This window comes from Borostomias antarcticus, assembly GCF_949987555.1.
Source record: "Borostomias antarcticus genome assembly, contig: scaffold_60, whole genome shotgun sequence".
In the NCBI taxonomy this organism is placed as follows: Eukaryota; Metazoa; Chordata; class Actinopteri; order Stomiiformes; family Stomiidae; genus Borostomias; species Borostomias antarcticus.
In genome coordinates this window covers 376,060-403,075 of record NW_028175837.1, presented here as the reverse complement: position 1 = coordinate 403,075, position 27,016 = coordinate 376,060, and the positions used below count along the sequence as shown (strand labels likewise).

Sequence of the window (27,016 nt, the reverse complement as noted above, 5' to 3'; positions counted from 1 at the left end):
GATAACATCAGACCATGTGTAATAACATGATAACATCAGGCCGTGTGTAATAACATCATAACATCAGGCCATGTGTAATAACATGATAACATCAGGCCGTGTGTAATAACATGATAACATCAGACTGTGTGTAATAACATGATAACATCAGACCATGTGTAATAACATGATAACATCAGGCCGTGTGTAATAACATGATAACATCAGACCATGTGTAATAACATGATAACATCAGACCATGTGTAATAACATGATAACATTCGACTGTGTGTAATATCATGCAATAAGAGAGACGTCTGTACCTTTGTCGACGATGACTCTGGCTTCATTGGGGTCATCGCAGGTGTCCTGGAGTTTGGCCAGCGCCCGGGCGGTCAGCACCTCGCATGTGGCGTCCAGCTCGCCCCTCCGGTCACCGCTGCTGTCCCTGCTGCCCCACGACGACTCGCCGGAGGAGTCCCGGCCGCCGTCGTGCGGACGGGTGTTGGCGGCGGCGGCCACGCCCAGGAAGTCTGCCACCAGCTTCCCCACGGCCCGTTGGATGAAGCGGTAGAGCAGCGCCGTGAAGATCTGTCCTTCCAGACGCCGCTCTGTCTCGGGGCTCCGCAGGGCGAGGTCGGGTCCGTAGGCGGGGAGGGGTGTGGCGTGGTTCTCCTGCTCCTCCTCCTCCTCCAGAGCCGCGCTGGGGGAGCGGGGTGGGGGGTCCGAGCCCGGGAGAGAGGCGCGGTCCTGGGGAGAGCCTGCTGGACTGAAACATGTAAGGGTCTTACCATCGCAGGACAAGGGAGTAACGCTGCTCTTTTTGTGTTTCTTGCCGGTCTTTTTCTTCTTGTCCTCTCTAGATGTCTTCTGTCCATCCTGGGGGACAGCTTCAGCTTTCTGACCACTGATCTGGGAATCAGAGAAAAGAAGACAAGCATATAAATACTGTAGAGTTAACGTCTAATAAAAACTCATTATTACTGTATGTATTCATTATGTGGATGTCAATACATTCATATTATATCTGGAGCTATCTATCTACTATCTAATGTATTAATCCTACTACTACTCAGGTCAATTCTAAACACGGCATGTGTGTGTGTGTGTGTGTGTGTGTGTCTGTGTGTATGTGCATGTGTGTGTGTGTGTGTATGTGCACGTGTGTGTGTGTCTGTGTCTGTGTGTGTGTGTGTTGTCTCCTTACCAACGAGGGGGTGTTTGGAAGGCTCCAGGAAGAGGTGAGGGAGGTGGGGGTCTGGTAGGAGGAGGAGAAGGAGGAGGAGTCTATCTCTCCAGACTGCTCACAGCTCCTCCTCCTCCTGCTCCTCCTCCTGCTACTCCTGTTCTTCTCCATGTTGCCAGTAGTAACACTCATAGCTGTGTTGAAAAATATGCTTCTGTTACACGGTAATAACACTCATAACTATCATAACGTTTTAAAACATGCTCAGGTAAAACTATTATTAAGGTGAGAATGACTCTGGTCTACAGTAACATGAAAACACTAGACTGCCTGTAATATCATGATAACATTAGACCGTGTATAATAACATAACATTAGACTGTGTGTAATATCATGATAACATTAGACTGTGTGTAATAACATGATAACATTAGACCTTGTGTAATAACATGATAACAGACTGTGTGTAATAACATGATAACATCAGACCGTGTGTAATAACATCAGGCTGTGTGTAATAACATGATAACAGACTGTGTGTAATAACATGATAACATTCGACTGTGTGTAATAACATGATAACATCAGACCGTGTGTAATATCATGCAATAAGAGAGACGTCTGTACCTTTGTCGACGATGACTCTGGCTTCATTGGGGTCATCGCAGGTGTCCTGGAGTTTGGCCAGCGCCCGGGCGGTCAGCACCTCGCATGTGGCGTCCAGCTCGCCCCTCCGGTCACCACTGCTGTCGCTGCTGCCCCACGACGCCTCGCCGGAGGAGTCCCGGCCCCTCCGGCCGCCGTCGTGCGGACGGGTGTCGGTGGCGGCCGCCACGCCCAGGAAGTCCGCCACCAGCTTCTCCACGGCCCGTTGGATGAAGCGGTAGAGCAGCGGCGTGAAGATCTGTTCTTCCAAACGCCGCTCGGTCTCGGGGCTCCGCAGGGTGGGCTTGGAGCGGCAGTGGTGGGCGTCCGGCGGCCGGCGCCCCGAGCGCGGGGGGTCCAGGAGCTGCCGGTGGACCCGGCGGATCAGCTCCTTGGAGAAGAAGTGGAGGCCGGGGGACTCTTCGCCATCGTCGTCGTCGCGATCGGGGCGCTCCCTCGCGATGGCATCGAACATTTTGTGCAGGGCGAGGTCGGGTCCGTAGGCGGGGAGGGGTGTGTCGTGGTTCTCCTGCTCCTCCTCTCCAGCAGGGCTGCCGGTTTGACTCCTGGCGCTGGGGCTCCGGGGCCGGGCCGGGGGAGGGGCTCCCTCGGCGGGCTCCGTCGTCTCCCGGAGGAGGCCCCCCAACAGCCTGACCAGCTCCAGCTTCTCTTCTGCGGAGACCAGGCCGGGACTCTGGAACAGGGCGTGGCGGGCCAGGGCGTCCGAGAGGCTCTCCTCCTCCTCCTCCTCCTCCAGGGTTGCGCTGCTGCTGGGGCCGGAGGAGGAGGTGTTCCGGCCGGTCGGACCCACTGCCAGGGTCTCCGGGGCGGCCGACGCGTCCTCCATGGCGCGGACCGCCGACCCGATGTGGCCCATCATCCAGGCGTCCTCCGGCACGCCGCCACTGGCCCCCGAGCCATCTGAGGAGGAGGAGGAGGAGGTGACGGCGCCACCAATACGCCGCGCCTTCTCCCAGGCGTCCCGCCAGGCGTTCCGGAGCAGCTCCTCGGCGAGCGCGACAAGACGGGGTTCGTCCAGGAAGGCGCCGGGGCGGATGAGCGCCACCTCCTCCTCCTCAGGCGCCTCCTCTTCCTCTTCTCTCTCCATCCTCCCCTTCACCCTCCGCAGGATCTCTCTCACGGCTACGGACGCCGTGGCCGTGAGCTCCGCCTCCTCCGAGTTCTGGGAGATGACCCTCAGAGCCGCGCTGGGGGAGCGGGGTGGGGGGTCCGAGCCCGGGAGACAGGCGCGGTCCTGGGGAGAGCCTGCTGGACTGAAACGCGCCTTCAACGTGCGCCCGTCCCGAGACGGCGGCGGGCGTGGTGCGACGTCGGCGGCCGGCCGGCGGCCAACTTGGTCCGGGTGGAGACGGAGGATCTGGTAGAGGGCCATGGTCACCATGACAACCCACTCCATGATCCCCTCTGCTGAGCACTCGTGCAACTCAGCTACACTCTGGGGAGAGAGAGAGAGTGAGAGAGTGAGAGAGAGTGAAAGAGAGAGAGAGAGAGTGAGAGAGAGAGAGAGAGAGAGAGAGAGAGAGAAAGAGAGAGAGTGAAAGAGAGAGAATGAGAGAGAGAGAGAGTGAGAGAGTGAGAGAGTGAAAGAGAGAGAGAGTGAGAGAGTGAGTGAGAGAGAGTGAGAGAGGGAGAAGTAGAGAGAGATAGAGAGAGAGATAGAGACAGAGAGAGAAAGAGACAGAGAGAGAGAGAGAGAGAGGGAGAGAGAGAGGGAGAGAGAGAACAGATCAGTATCTCTAGGGTGGTTCTGATGGGGAAATAGAAGCAGTTGTAATGACACCACAGTAGAAGAGAGACTGGCAGGTTGAGAACAGAGAACAGTACCACCCAAGCTTCTGGATGAATCTCAATTGACTGTAAAACAAAAATGAATAAATAAAGTTAAAAATCACTTTTGACAGAAGATGCAATTGGATTTTGTCCAAGGTGGTAATGGACTTGTGATGTGACCTGATGTAATCCACTAGAGGAAACACTTCCTGGATCTCCTAGCCTGATACATGCTGCATGACAGTAGTAATAGTAAGATAGTAAAATATTTACAGGCCAGAAGAACATAGAACATGTTGTATTTATGACATCATAATTGCAATCTGGCTGTGATGTACCGCGAACCCTCGATCTGCACCTGCAGTCAAGATGACGTTGTATGACTGTGACGGCAGGATCCAAATAGCCAATCGGTAAGCAAGTAAAAATGTAAACAAGGAGGTTGATCGCCCTTACCCAGCCCTTACCAAGGAGCTTGGGCCGTGTCCGAATGTCCATATTACATACTATATAGTACATACTGCAACTCGCCTACTACATGCGATTTAGTACATACCTGTACTACTCCACGAAAACATGTTTAGTATGCGAGATAAATGTAGCATGCTTCACGAGTCATCCAGTGAAAGCGACGGGCTCCGGCTCGCATATGCGATTCATGTTAAACTTACAACAATATTGAGCTAGCCAGGCATTTGAGTTGGTCATCCAACACAGGCTCGATCCTCACCTTTCTGTATAATCCCAACTGTGAAATGGATGTGATAATAGTCCACAAAATATTCTTCCTTTGCCTCGTTTAGCACCAGCTGCAACACTCTCCTCCAAATTGATTATCTCCGTTAGCAAGGCTAACGTTGCACTCGGTAGCTTGTGCTTATTATTATTATTATTATTGGGGTTGGTGCTTGTGCAGTGGAGGGGTTCTTTTGGGGGAGTTGGAGCCGTTGGATTGTTATGCTTAAATGATCCTAGCCAGCTAGTTCCCAAGCTTGTTTGATAACCTTCTTTGATTCAGACATACCATAGGCTGCCTGGTACCGTCCACTGACCAGTTGCTGGTTAACTATGAGAGGCGGGATCCCAGCCGACCGTTGCTTCCCCCCAACCCGCAACGGAGGGTTATCAGCTGGGCTGGGACTCCCCTCGCTAACCAGCAACTGAGACCATTGAGCTAAAGGTGCTTAGCTAGCTCGATCGTGACATTACTCAAACTTATTAAATATGACACCAATAAGCACACCGGTGCCAATAGTTAGCTTAATCTTGATATAACTAAGACAAATGCTAAAAAAAATAAATTTTCCACCGACAGATTTAGCTACAATGTTTCAGCCCACCTCCGTCCTAATAGCAGAGTTGAAGATGCTACTTCCTCGCACTAGTCATCACTTACACCACCTCCCAGGGTGGGTCAATATTTAGTTGTTACTAGGAACTAGTCGTGAGTGGTGCAACCCATTTAAATTGAGTAGTGACCAAATCTCGAGTTAGTCAACACTTAGGCTATGACTAGGCCTAGTACCACTTAGTAACGACTGGTGCAACCGGCTCCTGATTGACTCTGGCTTTATACCCCTGATTGGTTTTTATTTACTGTTTGTAACAAATATAACTGCACTGTCTTTGATCTTGAATCTTTACAAGATGTTTTCTTTGCCACCATGACCAGGTCCTGTTTACATACATCCATGTATGGGTCATGGATGTAATCACAGATTAGATAGATAGATAGATAGATAGATAGATAGATAGATAGATAGATAGATAGATAGATAGATAGATAGATAGATAGATAGATAGATAGATAGATAGATAGATAGGTAGATAGGTGGGTGGGTGTCTTTGTTAGGGTAGAGTAGCCTACTCAGCCCTAAGTCTTCTTTGTTAGGGTAGAGTAGCCTACTCAGCCCTAAGTCTTCTTTGTTAGGGTAGAGTAGCCTACTCAGCCCTAAGTATAGGGTTGAATCACAGAGGACCTGACTCGCTCCTCTGCTCCAGGTCTCACCTTAGCAGGTCTTCTGTCTGCTTTCCTGTAAGACCTCTTCTTTCCCTCTGTGTTTAGTTCATCCTGTGAAGTGAACAGTCATCTTGATTAAGCTTTCAACACATCCAGCTAAGTCACATTCATCACTGATCTATTCTGAGTGGAGTGATCAATTATGCAGATTTAATCAGACCTATGGATATTAGGCTATTAAATAAATAATTCCGCTAGATTAATAAGTATCCGCTACATAGCAAATACAGCTAATTATAGATTTGTCTTGAGAAGGCTTAATTCTCGCCTATAATATCCCGAGCATGTGTGGTATGTTCTCCAGGGAAGACCATTCTTAACCGGTAGTTTGGCGACATGCTTTGATCTCCGCCCGTAAGCTGCCAGAGTCACGGGGCCACGGGGTTTCTGAACCGCGGGTGAACCAGAGTCACGGGGCCACGGGGTTTCTGAACCGCGGGTGAACCAGAGTCACGGGGCCACGGGGTTTCTGAACCGCGGGTGAACCAGTCACGGGGCCACGGGGTTTCTGAACCACGGGTGAACCAGAGTCACGGGGCCACGGGGTTTCTGAACCGCGGGTGAACCAGAGTCACGGGGCCACGGGGTTTCTGAACCGCGGGTGAACCATCGGACCTGCAACCGCGCACATCGCCGTCAACTATGAACAAGCCGCTCTGCGCTCTCGTTGTGATGGTGGCAGCCTGATATTCGGGCCTACGGCTACGTGGTGTGAGGCGCTAACCCAGGTCACGCTCTCCTCCGCTCTACGTGTATCACATTATTGTCCAGTTATTACATAATGCCCATCGACTTTTATTAAGCCTATAGGCTACGAATTGAAATAATGTTAGGCTTACGTTATTGGCAGTTAGCTATTGCATTAACGGTAGTTGTTCCATTATTGCTGCTACAAGCCTCCAGGCCTAATGAAGTGGGATACTCCTTGGAGCTGGGCCATATTCCCAATTTTTGCGCAGGCTACCCAGACCTTCGAAAATATTGGATTTCTGGTCTCTAGGCCAACAATGACAAACTTCAGGCCACCTAAGCGTATATAGACCTGAGCTACTTTTAGAAACGCATTATGGGTAGACAAATTATACGCAAATAGAATAGACAATTATAATAAAAACCTAAATCAACATCCAGATAATTATGGGGGTGAGGGGAGGGGTATTGTTCTTACCATGATGTCGCTCTTGTAAACCACACACTGAATGATATTTAACAACTTTCATCTTAATAAAGCCATCGAACTGAACTCAGATGGTTACGTCATAATCACACCATAGCCTACATTGTCTTGAGCGTGCGCGCGTGTGTATTGCGTGTGTGTGTGTGCGTGCGCGTGTGTATTGCGTGTGTGTGCGCGCGCGCGCGCGCGTGTGTGTGTGTGTGTGTGTGTGTGTGTGTGTCTGCTGGCGGGACCTGGGACCCCCGTGGACACGGTTATCAAGTGATGTTTATTCCCGCGCGCTCCAGTGAGTTCCTTCACCGGGATCAGGAGAACCTCATGGTCTGAGGTAATACGAACGTGGTTCAACACATCCAGTTCAACTTCTCCCTCGAGTAAACGAGACAACCGCAATCACGGATAAACGGTACCACGAGGGTGGTCATCAACTCGTTAACTCGACCCATCTGATCTAATCTAGCTATGAGCGCGTGCACATATGAAGAGGCGGTGTTTGCCGGTCTGGCCAATCACAAACATGGAGCGATCTAGACCCGCCCACTTCACACAAGAGGAGCAGACGCTCATCATTCAAAAATATCAAGACTACAAACATATTATTATTCTGGCCAAGAGTAACACGGTTGCTGCAGCTAAAGCGAGGAAGGAAAGCTGGCAAAAAATTGCTGACTGTTTGAATGCGTAAATTAATGGGCTTATCAATATAACATTTAATTAATATAGCTGTTTGGTCAATAGCCATATAACTTGCTACATGCCCCATGATGAACGCTATGCATACGCGCACTTTGACTTTTTGATCAGGGGGGGCAGTGAGTCCCAGCCCCCTCCCTCATCAAATAGGGATTGTAATAGTGGTATAAATACGTGCCCTGCACGAACATTGGAATGCGCATATTCTGTTACAGCTGCATGATTGACCCACAACATTTCAAAACAGTGCTTATTCTGTCCAATATCCACGTTTCGTTCAACTGCGCCTCCTTTCTCTTAGGCAATGTCTGCACTTCATGTCTTTCATTGTTCTAAAACTGTCTTCACTTCGTGAGTAACGAAATAATATTAAATATTAACAATTTCTGTAGATACTGCAAACAGTGACAAAAGTGAAAGGTGACTGCCTGGACCAGAGCAACACGGCAAGTCAGATTATGGGCCGATATTCATTCACATAGGCAAGAAAACAGGCCTACGAATGTTTCAAAGCCTAGGCTATATGAATATTTAATTAATTAATGTAATTCATTCAACGTGTTGAATAGCCTGCTACTGAAATATGCTACATGAAATGTCAACATTCTTGTATCAAGAATACAATATTATAATTGAAAACACCCACACGTATTAAATAATTAAGCTAATAAATGAGACCAAATAAATGCTTTTAGGCAGAGTTTACAGACTTTTTATTTCTTCATTAAAACAGAATGTATGCTACGCCTTTCATGCTTCAATGTCGGGATGTGTCATTATAAACAGCGTATTAGAATCCAGCAATTGCCTCTTCACATGTAGCCTATCTGCATTTATATCAAAGCTAGCAATGGTAGGCCTACAGTTATGGGATTAGCTCATGTTTGGGTTGCTGTCAAAGCTGTCACTCTTATGTTGCTATAGCTACAATTATCAGAACAATATGAACATTCAGTTGAACGTTTTCCATCCACCCATAACTGGATGAGGAATAAGCACCGCAAAGCGATCAATTCTCACGCAAGCAGGAGCCAGGCTGTTCAGTGCAGGGTTAGGGTTAGGGTTAGTCTGTTCAGTGCATTTCTCTGATCCGGTCGCGACCCGGTCTCTAGAATACATGTTTTGGACGCGTTGCAGACAGTTTGCTCATCTGGCCACCAGGGGGGGCAGTGCCCCCTTGCCCCAGCCAATCTGCGCGCCTGACGCTATGCTGGCCTAGACGTGACGTTTGCATGTCTTAACATGAATGAGTTGTATAGATGTGACGTTAGGACTATTCTTATATATACCTTCAGTGCAAACCCTGGCAATGGAAAACGTTCATGGGGGCAAGTGAAGAACAAACATAAAAACATAATCCAAACCGGTAAGTAGCCTAGGCATAGGCCTACTTGAATTTCTCCAATAAACAGCCTACATGGTTGTAATGTTTAATACAAAAATTAGTTGACAGATATAAATGATCCCTTCTGCCAAAAATCGGTATCTTTCATATAAATAGTCATCAGAAAACTCTAATGGGTTTTGTCGGTCCTTAAATACATGGCGATATAACGCGGTGAAAAGAGATCCACCTTCGTGATACGGATGAACCAGTCTTGAACCTGAAGTTATCGCGCTACCGTGATCCAGCTTCGTAGTACATGGCTCTGGTCTGCCACGGTAGCATGTGACCGGGTTATGATCCGGAGGAGCGCGAGCTGACCGGAGAACCCTGGAGCTTCTCCTCGGCACATGATGCGTGAGCGCTTTGTGTTGCGACTAAAATACAGTCACACACTGCGGAGTGGAATGTGGAGTTGGGGTCTGATATTAGAAGCTGTCATTATACTCAACAACACGTTCCTCTGGCCATGGCAGCCCTACACGGGTCTAGTCTGTAATCACATACACCATCTGGAATAACACAATGTCAATAATAAAAGCACTGTAGGCTATTATATTGTTCAGTTGTCTGATTTATTGGTTTGTTTTCAATCTATCTTCAATCTCTTGGTCTCTCAAAGGAAAGTCTTCTCATCAACAGGCTTGTGTGGGTGGAGCGTTTACTAGAACATCACACTAGATTTGATTAGACTTGTGTTTGCTGTTATTGACCGCCGTGGGTTACAGTGTGTGCAAGTATAACAAAAGGGGGAAATAAGACTAATAGGTTTTAACTGGTACATACAGTATATAGTTTATTCTATTTAATACTGCACACTTACTGTACATATAAGTGTCAAGAGGTCGGGGGCGGGGCCAGTTCCCGCGCCCCTGCGCCACGTCCGCGGCGTGGACGAGCCCCACGGGCCCCAGTACCCCGACCGCGGCGAACTGTAGACTAGCTCTGTCAGCGACAGATAGAACTGTAGACTAGCCCTGTCAACGACAGATAGAACTGTAGACTAGCCCTGTCAACGACAGACAGAACTTTAGACTAGCCCTGTCAACGACAGATAGAACTGTAGACTAGCCCTGTCAGCGACAGACAGAACTGTAGACTAGCTCTGTCAACGACAGATAGAACTGTAGACTAGCCCTGTCAACGACAGATAGAACTGTAGACTAGCTCTGTCAACGACAGATAGAACTGTAGACTAGCCCTGTCAACGACAGATAGAACTGTAGACTAGCCCTGTCAACGACAGATAGAACTGTAGACTAGCTCTGTCAACGAAGGGAGAACTGTAGACTAGCTCTGTCAACGACAGATAGAACTGTAGACTAGCTCTGTCAACGACGGGAGAACTGTAGACTAGCTCTGTCAACGACAGATAGAACTGTAGACTAGCCCTGTCAACGACAGATAGAACTGTAGACTAGCTCTGTCAACGACAGATAGAACTGTAGACCAACCCTGTCAATGACAGATAAAACTGTAGACTTTGCCAGAACAACTTTAATCCTTCGATACAATATCCAACGTACTCTAGTCCTTCTATACATAACTTAAAGGCGTAGTAAAGGGGAAAATCATGTTCAGCCTTGTTTTAAGGTTACTTATGATCATATACAATGGTTCAGATCAACACGTTGACAAAACTAGCACTTTTGAGAAAGTCTGATAATTGCTCTACCACCGTTTTGGTCGTCATACAATGGATGTGGATGGGCACCGTGAAAAATCATTCAAAAAACATGTTAAACTCTCAATTTCAAAGACAAGAAACTACTGTTCTCTACAGGGCTGTAGACTGTTCTCCAGGGTTGAAGACTGTCCTTTCCAGGGTTCTAGACTCTTGAGCTATTTGATTAATACACGTCAGATTTTTTGTTGCAATATGTGTGAGATTCACCCCTTTTCTCTTCACCAAATGCCAATAGAATTAAAAATATATTTCTGTATATGCACTGTGATGCATCCTGTATAGTTTCTGGTTGATTGGGGACAGTGTTGTGTGGACATCAGACAAGAAAACATGCATAAACCTTTTTCTTTTACATAGGCGAAAATTGGAAATTGGTATATTTGTCACATACCTTCCATCTTCATTTTTCATTACTTTCCACCACTGGGATTTTGGGGGACTAACTGATATGTTATAAAGAACATATGTATGACACTACAACAGTTGAAATCATTTCTGTTGCAATTTGTTCAAGGTTATGTCATAAAATGCCTGGACTACAGGGGCAGGGGAGCATCACTACTGATCCATAGCCAGGACTGGGATGTCCTCAGTGGAGGTCCCAAGTCAGTCTTCTAGTCATTCAGCCAGCCTGTCAGTAGATGTGCTCTACTTGTATTGATTTGTTCATACACTAGTATTCCAGCACAGGTTATGTTATTGAATGCTTCTGGTGACTAGCAGTTCTCTTAGCAACCTAATTTAATCCCCATCACTGTTTTCAGATCCACATAGAGGAAACATATGGCTGAGAGATGTGTGGAGTAAAATCAACAGCACCCCACACACACACACTTACATAATCAACCAAGCAAGTTCTACCTTTCTATACCACAAATATAAGTTTGAGAACCTAGGATACATACAGCCCGCCTAAGGGGGTTCTAATGTACTGACCTCCCGGCACAGGCCTGACCCTGCTGGCAAGCTGCCTTGGGCCTAGCCAAGGAACAAGCGTTTCAGCTTCCGCTCACCTGTATGCAGCTTATACCATGCTGACTGGCCTGGACTAGTCACCACATCCACAGTCTAGCCAAGTCAGAGATACCCTTGTGCATTTGACAAAACAAGTGTCATACAATTAAGGTTATCATTCGTGCAGCATGTGTGCTGTGTGTAAAGACAAGATACAGATCATTTTCTCCAGGTTTTATTGAATAGCTTGTAGACCACACTGAAACACTGGGCTGACAGTTCAGTTGTACAAGGCGGACCTGGGAGACCATTCAGGACACCTTGTTTGGGTTGAGGCTCTGCTTAGTCTACTGGCCCAGGTGAACCATCAAACTGGATGTACTGACGCTGAGAATGGAGACACACACACGACACAGCTGGCCAACACTTCCTGCACTCTAAGAGGTTAGGGTTAGGGCTAGACTGAATGTAGGTTGGCATAAAATAATACATATTTATTTTTAAATGGATGGAAAGATGCTGCCCATGCCTAGATCTTTATGTCTATTCAGCATGTCTGTTCTCACCCACTGAGGTCCCATCACCAAACGTGAAGCCTCAGATACAATAATAAAACAGGGGCAGACAATGAAAGATAGAGATAGACAGACATGTAGACAGATAGGTTAAAAAAATAGGTTAAAAAATAGATTAGAACTCTTAGTGTTGTGATCAGACAGTACAACCAAAACATCACCACAGTGTAGTGATGCAGACAGAGTTATGAACACCTGCTCCTTGATTAGAAGGAGGTTATCATCTGCCCTCTGAAACATTCAGGACCAGGGCCGTACGCAGGATTTTTGTAATACCGAGGTCATTTAGTTGTGGTGCTTCAATCTGGTGCACTTTGAGAGCAAAATGAAGAGGATAGATCTATAAAGAACAACACGCATCATATTGGATTAATATCATCTTTAACTGAGAGCAGTGGCGGTCATCCAGAGAGGACACAACTTAAGTGAATGTTGATGAGAACACACCATCTATTAGAAACATGAGACTAGCTCCTCCTGTCACCTCTCTCCCAGCCTGGCCTCCTCCACTCTGATGTCCATGTTGGTCTCCTCCTGTCACCTCTCCTCCACTGTGGTGTCCATGTTGGTCTCCTCCTGTCACCTCTCTTCCACTGTGGTGTCCATGTTGGTCTCCTCCTGTCACCTCTCTTCCACTGTGGTGTCCATGTTGGTCTCCTCCTGTCACCTCTCCTCCTGTCTTTTGTCCATGCTGGTCTCCTCCTGTCACCTCTCCTCCACTGTGGTGTCCATTTTCATCTCCTGTCCACAAATTAACAAAACATAAACATAAGCTATAAACACACACACCCCCACCCATCCATCCACATTATTTTTTAAACTTGCAAGGATCTAATTAATCTAGTGTCTCTTTGGCTAACATCAGGTATCTCACCTCTCATCTCTATGTCCTCTCCTCCTGTCCCCTCTCTTCCACTCTCTTGTATCTCTTGGTTTCCCGTCAACAAATTATATATTTTTAACAGAACATAATCATGCATACTGTGTATATATATACACACCTACCTGTCTATTTGTTTATCTATATAAGCGGCACACCTGATTAATAACTTCCATCCAATGGTATAGGACAGGAAATAAGGATGCCTGTAGAATTTCAGGAAGTAGTGGAGCTTGTGCAAAGAGCCTAATTGCTTGGCAACACCAAACGCCCAGTGTTTACATGAGAAAATAAATGATGGATTTCTTTGTAGAAGCACTGCTCTGTTTGTGCATGTGCGCAGGTACACCGCCTTGCTAATGTTAACTTGGGTCAAGAATAGCCTACACCTAGCTAGCCACGTTGTGACGGCTAGGATCATGGATGTATTCACTAACTAGCTATTTAGCTAACGTTAGGCATCTCAGCATCTTCGTCTACGTTCTTAAATGTGAGCATTTAGGCACTGTCAATGTTATAACTAATTGAAAATACATTAAAATAACTGTTTATTGTTATGTTACTTGTGTCAATCTCTCTTACCTCGAAAGATGTCCAATCTGTTCGCTTGATCGTCCTCCTCTGAAGCTGACACTTATTAATGACAAATTAGCTTTGCGTCTCACACCCCTTCTCCTAAGAGAAAGGCGATTCGCCAAATAAAAAGTGATTCAACCGTTTCAGGCGAAATGTGTTTTTGATTGACAAGACGAGTCAGCCTCTGATTGGCCAAAGTAAAAATTGATTGACAGTGGACCCGCCCCCTCGAAGTCTCCGGGCCTGCAGAGATACCCTTCTCGATTGTAATCCTTTGATTGGCCAAAGTAAAAATTGATTGACAGTTGACCCGCCCCCTCGAAGTCTCCGGCCTGCAGAGATCAGCTACTCGAGTTTCAACGCGTCATTGTTCCCGGCTTTCACCGATTGGCTAAGGGCTTTCAAAAGAAGTAGTCAAGTAGCCGTGACTGTAATCCGTCTCTCTCTACCTTGGGACCTTTTCCCCGTTTGTCACGCCTGTAACGATTTGGAATAATATATCCTTTTATCCATCTGAAGAAAACAAGAGACACGCTCTTAATTCTTTTAGAGAGTAAACACACGTTTCCATCACGACCTCTTGACCAACCTTTCACTGTAGGCTACAACAATCTTCAATTCGGTAAGTTGTATGTTAACTTTTATATTTAAGAATAGAGCTCAACGGTTTTGGGCTTCGGTTTAGAAAGTGAATTTCTCATACATTTAGGGTTCGTTCTTTAAAATCATTAAAGGGTTTTAAGCCTGGAGCCAAGTCAACACGCTAGCTGATGAATCGTGATCTTAGGGACCGTTCTTAATTCATGGGAGGGGGTTTTAGTAGCTATGCATTGATCACACGAGCCCGTGTACTTCTGCACCCGTGCCTTTGTCTTCGCGGTTCTGTTCGTCCACATGCAACCGTGCTTTCGGGCCCCTGAAACCGTGTTCGTTTGAAACCGGAGTCCAATTCCGGTTTCAGCGGTTGCGTATGTGCTAGTGGTTGAGGTAAAATGGTAAACGTAAGAAAAATGTTGTTGCTACTTATTAGCATGCTGTCGGCAGTCTTTGGGTGTCATATCCAGCTGCTTAACCTGGTCAACGAACAGAGGCGCCTGAACGAGCAAAGATTTTTTTTTTTTATTGTGTTTACATTGTATTCATTGGTGACATTAAGGAGCAATTCTACCTCACTATCTGTCCAAACAAAAGATTCTGCCCTGTGAGTCGCCATTGTTGTTTGTGTTTCCGTATTTCCCGCCTTTCCGCGCTTCTGTTCCGGTATTGACTCTGGCTTCTGATTGGTTAAAATGGCCTTTACTTTTGAAGTTATATCGCCACCTACTGCTTAGATTACATCACTTGGCGTCGATTTTGCGGTTTCGCCACTCGTGGGGACGAAGCGCTTTACAAATAAAGCTTTGATTGATTGATTGAGCAGTGAGGAGCGAGAGCGAGCCCATAGGAGGGTGGAGCCAAGCCCCCAGGATTCGAAATCTAAAGTGAAACCCTATTGAACCGCGCCATCTTGGCTAAATTTTAGTCATTTGGCTATTTCCGGGGACTTTGGTACTTGCGCAGTTGTGCTTTTCTGTCCTACGCGCACAAGTTCATGTTCATGTCAATCAATCAATCAAAGCTTTATTTGTATAGCGCATTTCAGACCAAGAGGCAACACAATGCGCTTTACAGAGAACAAGGGAGGTGGGCATACGTCCCACCCCTACATATTCCAGAGGGAAGAAAAAAAAAAACAGTATAACCCGGGGGCCAGATAAGTGAGCTGTAAAAAATTATTCCCTGACCCCTCTCAACAAGGCGATCGAGCAAGCTCCTGGAGTATGTTTGTCTACCGGCTAAGAACATTTATAAAGCAATAAATAACATTAAATTACATTTTCAGAGTAAGAGAGGCTAATAACATCATAGGAGAGACATGGCAAACACTGGTGTATGTCTGTGTGTGCGTGAATGTGCCTGGGCCCAGATAGAGGCAGGGGTCAGGGGTAGGGTGGGGGTAGGAAGAGGATACGGACCCGGGTTAGGGTGAGGGGAAAGGGGGTACTGGGCCCAGGCCTAAAGCCGGAAGTGGACTGGTGTATGTCTGTGTGTACGTGTATGTGTGTGTTAACTAATTGCTACGACATATGTGAAATGCAATGAAATGAAAACCGGCTTGCATATTAACCTGTTTTTGTCAAATATATCCATTGGAGATATTATTTTTTATCATGACATCTTAGTTTTAACAGGTTAATTATAGCTGAACATGTTTTGTTTGCCATTAGATGGTATTCATTCCGTTCGCGATAATGTTATTGCAGCCAGGCTGAATTCCTCCAGGGAGCCAGTGAGAGGCGAGTGGAAAAGCTTCACTCCCCACCAGCAGGAGCTTTGGCCGCATCTCGGATAACCCGCTGAGTTCGTGGCTGCTATTTCACATTCGCCCTTGATCAATCCCAATACCGATCCATGGTAATAATGAATCAAATGTTAGATCATCTGGGAGAAAGTCTGTGTAATTGTGTTTAAGTTGCATTTCCTATCACTGGAATAAGCTGGAATGCTTGTATATTTAGATTGTAACAATTTATTTTATTTTATTGCGACTTGCCACGCTATTTAGTGGCGCAGTGTAAAAAGGGAGCAGAGAAGTGTACCATACGTTTGAAAGCTCAGAGACAAACTGAGACCCACCAGGAAATACCAGTACGCCTATAGGATAGGCGGAGCATAAGTCCCCTACCTAATCTAAAATAGTGGTGATTCTCCACAGAAAAGAGCAGAGCTTTTCCAATTGGGGAGGGCTATCTGCTCACTAGACACAGACACAGACCTGGAGCAAAACTAAACTTGAATCGCTAGTTGTGGTTACATAGAGAGCATAGGCCTGTTGTGGTATTTCCCATGCCTCTGTAATATGATCTTTAGAAACGTCGTTTGACACGAAATAGCTTCCTTACTTGCTCCAGCACGCATGCGCACAGCGTGCGGGAGCAACGATTGTGCGCATAAGTGCTGGAGCAAGTGAGGAAGCTATTTCGTTTCGAAAGACGTTTCTAAAGATCATGGAATGTGAAAACCACAACAGTTATGCTCTATGTAAGCACAACTAGCGATTCATCCAGACAGATTGATGAAAACAACCGTTTCGCGGCAGAAAATAGATTTTTAGAAGCTGCATTCCCGTTGCCCCGATCACCGCCATTACATGGATATACTGGCTCGCGCTGGATTTTACATTTCTTCTACAGGCCTCCGAACTACACCAAAGTGATCTCGGTGAGTCAAACGTCTTATAATATGTCGTAAATAAGGTCCAGGTTGTCAAAAACGAGCATTGTCCTTTAAGAAGCATACGTCTAGGCAGAGATAGATGGAGAGAGATGCACACGCAACCAGAGATGAGCATAATGCTGAACAGCATGCCACTAGAGAGACAGAAACAGCAGGATCCAGACATGATAAGGGACTGTGTGATAGAACTAATAGAAGGAAGTTCATAGAGAATCAACTCTCAATGAATCCAGAGGCCTATATACAATCAGATGCAAATAAAAAGGCTACGTGAAGGCAAAGCCTAGTGCTTTAAGCCACTATGGCGCTGCTGCTCCGGATTGATCTAATTGACACATTTTACGTTACCGTGTTTGTTGATAAAGTAGTCGGACAATAAACTGCTGTGCGAACACTTGGTCCATTTATTGTCCTTCCATAATCAATAATCCAATAATCCAGCAAACAACCTGGTACGCATGTTTGTGAGTGTGTGTGGTCAAAAGCTGTTTGCCCTCCGTGCAGCAACACCTAGCCAACAACAGGAGAGTTCCTACCTAAATATCATCAGTTCCTATTAACATGGGAGGAGCAACGCATTGACCAAATTAACCTGAATTTGACTCTTACAGGCTATGTTAAAGGAAGGATTTCATGTACAATTAAACAGGACAAAAATAGGCAGAATAGGACTTTTTAGAGATCAGGGATGGACCCATCTTTGCATGTGTAAACTGTAGAATAATTAGGCATTACAATCAGGTGAAGAAATATGAACACATGTTAATTTCTCAGATTTCCAGAATCTATTCTACTGGTCCCACTCAAAATAAACCACCTCTCCGGTCTTGAAAGTTTCCTTCCCTCCCTCCCTCCATACAGTCAGACCCTACATCTCACCCACTTGGTTTTCTCCCTCCCTCTCTTCCTTCATCCTTCCTTCCTTCCATCTCTCCCTCCCTCACCAGTTTGTTTTTATGAAACCACCCCCCTCTCTCCCCCAGGTATGTGAACTGTGCCTGTACTGAGGAAGAGCAGAACCTGGTAGCGTTTCAGTACCGTGGAGGGATCCTGTATCGCTGCTGTCGGCTGCTGGTCTGGTACGGACAGGAGTACAGATACAAGAGCATCTCCTTCGACTACTTCTGGGACAAATAGAGCACCACTAGAGGTATCTGTCCTAGACTCTCCTTCCCTCTGTCTTCTCCTCCATCTCTCTCTCATCCACTTCTTTTCCTTAAAGCTGAAACAACCAGAGGTCTGCTAGTCATAATAGTAACCGCTGTCCAAGTAGCTCTCCTCGTCCGGCCTTCCTTCTCTCCTCTGTCTTTTTCCCATGGTGCCAGACAGCAGGCAAGACGTGGGCATACAGCGTGAAATTCAGGACACTCATGGATGCAACGATACAGTGGACAGTATGTGATGCACTGCAATGGCGCCTGTGCAAATTGCTGTTGTGGGGCACGCAAATTGCCGATATTAGGCAGCCGCGCTATGAACAGAATGGAATGCTCTTAGTTGCCATGGAACATGGTAGCTTGACATAAGTTAAGGAGTGCTGGCTAGCTTATTCTAGCTATCTAAGTTAACACCGTGGGCTTCAACGTATTACATGTTTTCTCTCCTCCTATTTAGATTTTGTCACTTCTTTTTCTCTCTCCTCTGTCGCTTTCCCTCCGAGCTCAGCCAGAGGAACCTGTTGCATATCTTTCTCTCTCCTGTCCACAATCTGAAGTCGTCATGTGGTTGTGTCCCCCCCCTTCACTAGCTACATATAATCACCCTATACAGTATTTGAACTTGTGTGTGATAATCATTTTAATGTTTGTGTGTCTCTCTTTCACTCTCAATCCCAGAAGTGATGTCAGACTTGCCCCAGGTGTGCTCCTGGTCCGAGTGCCAATTCTCCTAAAACTCCCAGATCTCCCTCCACAATCACATCAAAAGCAGCCGTGACAACCTCTACATCTCTCTGCTAAGGAACGGAGAGATCAGACCAGAGACAATCCCATCCTGCTCCTCTTGATCACTCCCTTTCACCACCTCCAACACCCCGCTCACTGCAGCTCCTGGCCAGAGGCAGAGAGACATTGACAAGCCAAGATCGTACCACTGTGGGAAGAACTTCAGTCTGAAGGCTAATCTCAGGACGCACCAGTGTGTTCATTAAGGAGAGAAGCCATACCAATGTGACCAGTGTGGGAAGAACTTCACTATGTCAGGAAACTTAAATAAACACCAGCGTGTTCATACAGGAGAGAAGCCATACCACTGTGACCAGTGTGGAAAGAACTTCACTATGTCAGGATACTTAAAGACCCACCAGCGTGTTCATTCAGGAGAGAAGCCATACCACTGTGACCAGTGTGGAAAGAACTTCACTATGTCAGGAAACTTAAAGACCCACCAGCGTGTTCATACAGGAGAGAAGCCATACCACTGTGACCAGTGTGGAAAGAACTTCACTATGGCAAGACACTTAAAGACACACCAGCGTGTTCATTCAGGAGAGAAGCCATACCACTGTGACCAGTGTGGAAAGAACTTCACTACATCAGGAGAGTTAAAGACACACCAGCGTGTTCATACAGGAGAGAAGCCATACCACTGTGACCAGTGTGGGAAGAACTTCACTACATCAGGAGACTTAAAGAAACACCAGCGTGTTCATACAGGAGAGAAGCCATACCACTGTGACCAGTGTGGAAAGAACTTCACTACATCAGGAGAGTTAAAGACACACCAGCGTGTTCATACAGGAGAGAAGCCATACCACTGTGACCAGTGTGGGAAGAACTTCACTACGTCAGCAGAGTTAAAGACACACCAGCGTTTTCATACAGGAGAGAAGCCATACCACTGTGACCAGTGTGGAAAGAACTTCACTACTTCAGGACACTTAAAGACACACCAGCGTGTTCATACAGGAGAGAAGCCATACCACTGTGACCAGTGTGGAAAGAACTTCACTACATCAGGAGAGTTAAAGACACACCAGCGTGTTCATACAGGAGAGAAGCCATACCACTGTGACCAATGTGGGAAGAACTTCACTATTTCAGGACACTTAAAGACACACCAGCGTGTTCATACAGGAGAGAAGCCATACCACTGTGACCAGTGTGGAAAGAACTTCACTACTTCAGGACACTTAAAGACACACCAGCGTGTTCATACAGGAGAGAAGCCATACCACTGTGACCAGTGTGGAAAGAACTTCACTACATCAGGAGAGTTAAAGACACACCAGCGTGTTCATACAGGAGAGAAGCCATACCACTGTGACCAGTGTGGGAAGAACTTCACTAAATCAGGAAACTTAATTACACACCAGCGTGTTCATACAGGAGAGAAGCCATACCACTGTGACCAGTGTGGAAAGAACTTCACTTCTTTAGGACACTTAAAAAGACACCAGTGTGTTCATACAGTTCATCCAAGAGCTGCACAGAGTTCACTGAAGCCTGCCTCAAAAAGGACCCCATCTTTGTAAGCAATAGTGTGCATGTGTGTGTGTTTGATATCAAATTGACTTTTATGATCTGAAAATCAGTCTATATTCTGAACATCTTTATTGTTTATATTCAGAACATCTTTATTGTCCCTGGAAGGCAACTAGACATACTGTACAACGACACATACAGAACAGTACAAGAAGAGTTTACACACATCCGCCCCCCCCTCCCTACTTTCTCTCTCTTTCTCATTCCCCCTTTCTCTCTCCTCTCAGGTTCACCACCAGCTATTGAAGAAGCGATAGATGAAGGAGAAGGGAGTTGGAGAAAGAGAAAGACCTGTCGTGGAATTTGGAATGGACCTGGTTTCTTAGGCCTTGATTACACTACTGGGCTACGTTTCGGCACTCAAAATCTGGAGCTGTTTTCTAGTGTAATAGGCAGATCCAGAGGCTTTTGAAAAAACTAGGAAAAGGCCTACATTGTAATGCTGTGTTCAGTTCACATTATAACAATCAGACGGGTGATTTACGAGTTTGAGCTATATAGCATCTTAGTGGATACGATAGTTAATCAGCCAAGCGGACTGATCTTCTTTGTTCCCAACCAAATAGTACCTTCCTCACACCAGTCTGAACTTTCGAGCAATCCTGCCCTTTTCTTTTTGAATAATATTCTCAATTCTCCAATATATAGTCCTTACAATCAGTTTGTTTAAGTCCTTCATCCATTCCCTCACGATATAGCTCGCATATTACGACGAGACTTGAAATGTGCCCCAGATATGGAACAAACACTGGGATGGAAATGTATCATAAACCCTTTTTAATAAACAATTAATGTATAACCTGAGAGAGGTACTGTAGGGAGTTCATTTGTGTGTATGGGGGTTTGTGGCTGAATTTGGGTCATTTACTCAAAACTCATATCTCAAAAACCCAAAATGACACTGCTGATGAATCTTAGCTTCTCCTTAATAATCAGAAAGATCAGACACAAGAAGACAAAGAACCTTCAGCTTCCAGAATCAGGTCAGGATTGAAAAAGGTCACATCAGTCTCAGGACCACTGTGTCATCTGTTCTCCCAAGGTGTGGAGGCACCATTCATCTCTCGTGAGCCCAGGGATCTACTGGAGTGTAGGGGTGCGCCCGAATAAGAATACGGTATTCGGATGAGTACAAATAGTAGCTTTTTCCCGAATAGTAAATTCGTACGAATATTGTAAAAAAAATATTCGGGAGGGGGGAGAACAGTCATATGTATGAGCGAGCGATACGTGCACGTTCGCGCTGATATAGGCACTAGGCAGGCAACGAACGTAAGCAGCACCGAGGGCTTTTGTCCCCAGTTAACTGATTTATTGAGACAGTTTTTGGATTTTGTTTTCTTGTCGTAGCCTACCTGCTGCAATAGCCTGTAGAGGAGGACCGGTAGCTAGCTTGTTAGCTCAGTGTAGTATATCTAGCTAACGCTAGCTATTTCACCTACGCATGCTCAGCCTCTCACTAACCCCCCCTTTTCTTGAATACTGTAGGTCCAGCAGATGCAAAAATGAAGAAGGAGAAAAGTGGTGGCATAGCCAGCTTTTTTCAACCCCAAAAAACAAAGACAGGAGGGGAGTCAGACAAAGGCGAAGAGCAGAGCAAGGGACAGGAGAACAGTCAAGGAAGAGAAGAGAAAAGCATGAGTAAGGGAGGAAAGAGCAATGAAGAAGAACTGAGTGATGACTGTGAAGAACAAAACATCAGAGACCGAGACGGATGCATTGAGAGAGAAGAAAGTGACTCAAAGGGGGAGAGAGCAGAACAGTGATGAAGAGAGGGACAATGATGGACAGACCGACAGGAGCAGTGGCACTCAGATCCATACTACAAGTCCAGCTGGACCTCATGGTACAGTATATTAGTTCACTGTTAACAGATTCCTATATAACAACATGGCTTTCATGTTCTCGAATATTGGCTAGTGTAGCCTGTGGAGTTGGGTTCTTACTGTAGCCTACATGTTCAGAATTGTGCATGGTTTAGGCTGGTGTTGAAGTTAATGCAAGGTGCTTCACACTAGGCTGTGAGTGGGTGAATGGGATTTGACTAAGACAGTTGAATTGTTTAGTAAGTACTGATACAGTAGTAAATGAATTGCCCTAATTGCTTCTTTTCTCTCATTTCAGAAGTATCGAAATATAAAACTGATGGACCGATGCAGCCACATCTGAACGCCTTTCCACAAACCTTATGGGGAGGGGCAAGAAGATCTTTCCACAGTGAGTGGTACACGTTAGTGCACGTTAGTGGTGTAGTAGCCAGATATGATTTGATTCAGTCTATGAGTTGCAGTAAAAGAGGTATGGAAAACGGTCTCCGCCTCGTTTGTTCATTTACAGTAAATACGGCATCCAAATATATCACAGTGTGAAGAGGCAATTGCTGGATTCTAATAACCCTGCTTCACATAATGATACGACACATCCCGTCCTCGCAAATCAACTCACAATGAACGATACGACCATGGATGTATTGAATACGACTGACAATATACCACGACATGAAAACAATACTTTTGGAGTTGAGGACAATCTGGCTATCATACATAGTTTGTTTGCAACTAGGTTTGACAGCTGGACGATTTATATGTTTCACAGCAAATATGCAGTAGCCTACACTTCTCTCATTGCTATCTAGCAATATCAGGTACTACAGTCATAGATATATGGGTACAGTAGGCTATGGAATAGCTAGTTTGGGTTGCTAGGCTCATTGGTTGCTAGGTCGTATCCAGGGTTGAGAGACATTGCTGAAAGAAAAGGTAACGGACACTTTCCATTTCACTTACGGTTCCAAACCCATTTTAACTATTGGATGTCATCGCTGTTCCTCCAAGAAGTATTATACAGTATTTAATTTGTAATTCCATAGCAACGTGATTAAGCAGTTAGGGACTATAATGACACTCAGCAGTGAGCAACACATAAATAACATTTCTTTATATTTTAATGTAGAAAATGCGAGTAAATGGCATATATTTATTTATCTTTGGCATGTGGGGCCATGGTATAAGCGGGATAATCAACTCATAGGTGTGCGTTAAACGGTTTTAAGGCACTTTGCGGAGGCACTGAGCGTCGGGTGGTTCTTCGCCTCCACGTCGTGCCTTAAAACCGCTTAACGCACCTACTCGTTGATTATCCCTTACTGGATAAACGAGGCAGAGACCGTTTTCCATACGTCTGGCTTTTTTTACTGCAACTCTTAGACTGACGTTACAAAATCATATCTGGCTACTACATCACTAACGTGCACCACCACGTTATAACACCAAGTGAAAAAACTGTTTTTGATTTAGGGACAGTGAGGTGTCTGGCTATCATAAAGAGTTTGTTGGCAAATAGATTTGACAACTGGACAATGGATGCGTTGCACAGCAAATATGCAGTATCCAACACTTCGTTCATGGCTAGCTAGCAATGGTCCAGCAGGCTATGGGATGAGCTCATTTGGGTTGCTGTCAAGCCGGCGCATTGATTTAGATCGGTAATTAAACTCCAGCCGACCTACGTGTGCGTATACACGGTTTTAACGCACGTCTGCTGGCCGATCAGGAAAGAGTATTAACCCAGACCATGGTATAAATATAATTATAGATATAATACATTGTATATAAAATAAAAAGTTAAACAGTAAACAGGGTTTAGTCATTATTAGGGCTGGGTATCGGTACTCGATACCTTGTAGTACTGGATCGAAACATCTTCAGTCAAACCAGTACTTCATTCGATCCTTTTTGTATTGAGATCTAGGAAAAAAAGACGTTGTAATATGGTCCAATCACCGCAAGCGTTCTTCAATTTAATGTGAAATCGACTGCAACCCATGCTGCAACTGCAAGTTGTTGACACATTTTAGCACGCTGAGATAATGCCACCAAAACGCTCAAAGGTATGGTTATACTACACGCCTATGGCGTATGGTAAAAATAAATGCATAAAAACCATGGATGTATTAATAGAACTGGATACAGCCACTCCATTCACTGGCCGCTATCAACAATGAAGCCCTATTGAACCGCGCCATCTTGGCAAATTTGTAGTCATTTGACTATTTCCGGTGACTTTTGTACTTGCGCAGTTGTGCTTTTCTGGCCTTCCGGTGACTTTTGTACTTGCGCAGTTGAGCTTCTCTGGCCGACGCGCGTCCACGAAAAAGTCACATTTATCTGAAATGTAGACGCACGTTCCCGGCTCTCTCGGCTCTCCCCGCTTTGATTTAGCAATGAAAACCGGCTTGCATATTAACCTGTTTTTGTCAAATATATCAATTGGAGAAATTATTTTTTGATCCTGGCATCTTAGTTTTAACAGGTTAAATATAATTGAACATGTTTTGTTTGCTAGTAGATGGTATTCATTCCGTTCGCGATAACGTTATTGCAGCCAGGCTAAATTCCTCCAGGGAGTCAGTGACAGGCGAGTTGAAGAGCTTCACTCCCCGCCAGCAGGAGCTTTGGCCGCGGCTACCGCATCTCGGATAACCCGCTGAGTTCGTGGCTGCTATTTCACACTCGCCCTTGATCAATTCCAATACCGATCCATGGTAACAATGAATCAATCGTTCAGATCAGATCGGCAGTGCTGCATGCATGTTACAACATCATTGTTACCTTTATTAACATAACCATAGCCTACATTTATCTCTCTAACGTTAGGCTATCCATCTTACACCAGTCGGCCATTCGATAGCTGGAAGCGGTGAACGCCAACGTTGACTGAAAACACCCAAACTCAGTGTATCGTTTCATCTTCATGCTACACATCAACTCCTTTACATTGTATGTGAATAAATTCCTGTTATTCTAAAAATATCCAATTTCTGTCCATTCTTGGAAAAGGCTAATAATTGCTGTCAAATGATCACTCCAGTTTATCACCGTATCCCACTACCATTTCAACTATGCACAGGAGGTTGTCTTGTGGTCATTTTTATTAAAAAATGATTAGCCTGATCAGTTTGTTGTATGTATTAAGCCCTTTTTGAGCGTTTTGTGTGTGTGCATTGTTAAGTGTAAGCTTATGCAGCCTACTCCAAACTTTAATGGTTACAGCAGTCTGAAACTGTGAAAGTCTTCATGTAGGCCTAGTTGTTATTTCCAAGTCTCCAATAGTTTAAGAAAATTTGTTTGGAAACACGACAATATGTGCCTTTAGCAGCTGTAGTAATGTAATAGTTAAATACCTAGCCTACTGTAATTTGCACAGACAGCTTCAGTGGTAGTTTTAAAGTATTTATTTATAATAATAAAACAGATGATAATAAAAATATAATAAAGACCTGCTGCTGTTTAGGACCTGCTTTAAGCCCTTTTTTGTGGTGTCCGTTTTCTGTGTTCTGTGTCAAGTAAGCCAACCCACCTTCAATGCAGTGTAGCCTCCACATTTGAATGGTTACAGCAGTCTTGTCGTCTACAAGCAACAGTCTCTGGCTTTGCATGGCAATTTATGTAGTATCATCCGAGTTCTACAAATGCTGTACTTTTTTGTACTGTAAGTAACCCCTCAATTATTCAATTTTACTGGGGAGCAGTGACCATAGCCTACTTGCCAACCCTCCTGACTTCCGCGGGAGATTCATAAATTTGAACTAGGTTGTGTAGTAGATAGGCTACAATAAATTAGGACAGATGCACATTTACTGAACAGCACAGACAAAAGTCGGACATTAAAAACAATTGCTCCATACACACACATATATATATATATAATGTTTCACATTTCGTTTTAATGCTTTTAATGTCTAATTTGTAATGCTTTTAATGCCCCCCCCCCCCCCCCCCCCGCAATTTGGTTTGGAAATGCTCCCTATTTCTGAGGTCCCAAGGTTGGTGAGTATGGCAAGCTATAAGCTATTAATACAAGCATACCGCTCAAAAAGGGCTTAATACATACAACAAACTGATCAGGCTAATCATTTTTTAATAAAAATGACCACAAGACAACCTCCTGTGCATAGTTGAAATGGTAGTGGGATACGGTGATAAACTGGAGTGATCATTTGACAGCAATTATTAGCCTTTTCCAGGAATGGACAGAAATGGGATATTTTTAGAATAACAGGAATTTATTCACATACAATGTAAAGGAGTTGATGTGTAGCATGAAGATGAAACGATACACTGAGTTTGGGTGTTTTCAGTCAACGTTGGCGTTGACCGCTTCCAGCTATCGAATGGCCGACTGGTGTAAGATGGATAGCCTAACTTAGAGAGATAAATGTAGGCTATGGTTATGTTAATAAAGCTAACAATGATGTTGTAACATGCATGCAGCACTGCCGATCTGATCTGAACGATTGATTCATTATTACCATGGATCGGTATTGGGATTGATCAAGGGCGAGTGTGAAATAGCAGCCAGGAACTCAGCGGGTTATCCGAGATGCGGTAGCCGCGGCCAATGCTCCTGCTGGCGGGGAGTGAAGCTCTTCAACTCGCCTGTCACTGGCTCCCTGGAGGAATTTAGCCTGGCTGCAATAACGTTATCGCGAACGGAATGAATACCATCTACTAGCAAACAAAACATGTTCAATTATATTTAACCTGTTAAAACTAAGATGCCAGGATCAAAAAATAATTTCTCCAATTGATATATTTGACAAAAACAGGTTAATATGCAAGCCGGTTTTCATTGCTAAATCAAAGCGGGGAGAGCCGAGAGAGCCAGGAACGCGCGTCTACATTTCAGATAAATGTGAACTTTTTCGTGGAC

General features: G+C 45.3%; 1 long non-coding RNA gene across 1 annotated transcript; it reads left to right on the top strand.

Annotated features, from left to right (window-relative positions):
• The first annotated feature begins 14,033 nt into the window (after positions 1-14,033).
• On the top strand, positions 14,034-18,769 carry LOC311329149. Its single transcript, XR_014631282.1, has 3 exons — positions 14,034-14,169; positions 17,807-17,973; positions 18,659-18,769. It is a non-coding gene; the product is annotated as an uncharacterized lncRNA (long non-coding RNA).
• The last annotated feature ends 8,247 nt before the right edge of the window (positions 18,770-27,016 follow it).